Source organism: Myotis davidii, unplaced genomic scaffold, assembly GCF_000327345.1.
Source record: "Myotis davidii unplaced genomic scaffold, ASM32734v1 scaffold329, whole genome shotgun sequence".
Classification (NCBI taxonomy): Eukaryota; Metazoa; Chordata; class Mammalia; order Chiroptera; family Vespertilionidae; genus Myotis; species Myotis davidii.
In genome coordinates this window covers 1202097-1203245 of record NW_006300374.1, presented here as the reverse complement: position 1 = coordinate 1203245, position 1149 = coordinate 1202097, and the positions used below count along the sequence as shown (strand labels likewise).

The window sequence follows — 1149 nt, the reverse complement described above, 5'->3', positions numbered from 1 at the left end:
GGGAAATTGGGAAAAAACGGTGGAGGACCATGTGAGAGATTTTGTGGCCAGGCCTGGAAGTGATGAACATCATTTCTTCCTAGTCCAAAGGTCAGCTTTAATCACATAGGCCCTGCAAGGTTGCTCAGGAAACACAGTCTTCCTTAGTTCCTAGGAGGAAAGTGAAATCACCCTGGTGGAATATACATTATCTCTAAGTGCCACAATCAATGGCTGAACTCTAGGGTGATAAGAAGAATTAGATTAAGTCACAGTGCCTTGTTTTGCTTTGTTTCCAGGGCTTTTGAGTAGACAAGCACCTCCTCCCTGTTCAGGACTTTGGGACACCTGTTTAAGTAGCCAGACTTGGTAAATACACTTTGGGGGCCATCAAGGTTCCAAGTAGGCATCTGCCCTGGCTCCCTATTGGTAGTGCAGAAATTGGCAGACTTTCAGAAGCAATGTGCCAAGTCTTCATTGGATATAACGAGAAGCTGATGAACTAAGAAAACAAGTGAGCTTTTCCTGTCCATAGGAATATATTGTAGGCAGAGGGGGCTGACTTATAAATACTTGCAAATAGAGTTTGATCAGAGTTACAGTAGGAGTCTCCACAGGTTCAGTTGGGTTCAGTTGGGGCTCAAGAGAGGAAGTGGTCATTCCATCTTGAGGGTCAAGGCTCCCTTGGCTCAAGTTGGGTCTTGAAAGGTGAGGGGTATTTACAGTTGGGCCAAATGGGGGGGAAACATTCCGATCAGAGGGAATAAGGAAGGCAAAAGATGGGGGTAAATCAGCAGGCTGGGGTGTTCAGCACCAAACAGATTGGGTGAAACTAGAGTTTTGGGAAGTAGAGGAAGGGGGAGGCACAGGAGATAGACCTGAAGAGAGAAGTAGCGGCCAACCCATGACCCCCTTGGATGTCATCCTAAAGAATTTAGACTTCAGCCTGAACTGGTTTGGCTCAGTGGTGGAGCATCGGCCTGCGGACTCAGGGGTCTCAGGTTCGATTCCGGTCAGGGGCATGTGCCTTGGTTGCGGGCGCATCCCCAGTGGGGAGTGTGCAGGAGGCAGCTGATCGATGTTTCTCTCTCATTGATGTTTCTAGCTCTCTATCCATCTCCCTTCGTCTCTGTAAAAAATCAATAAAATATATGTTAAAAAAACATAACT

The 1149-nt window shown here is 47.0% G+C and overlaps 1 protein-coding gene across 2 annotated transcripts in view; it reads left to right on the top strand.

Moving 5' to 3' along the window:
- ADCK2 (aarF domain containing kinase 2) overlaps window positions 1-1149 on the top strand; it is a 14574-nt gene that overhangs the window by 3444 nt on the left and 9981 nt on the right. The window lies entirely within an intron of this gene.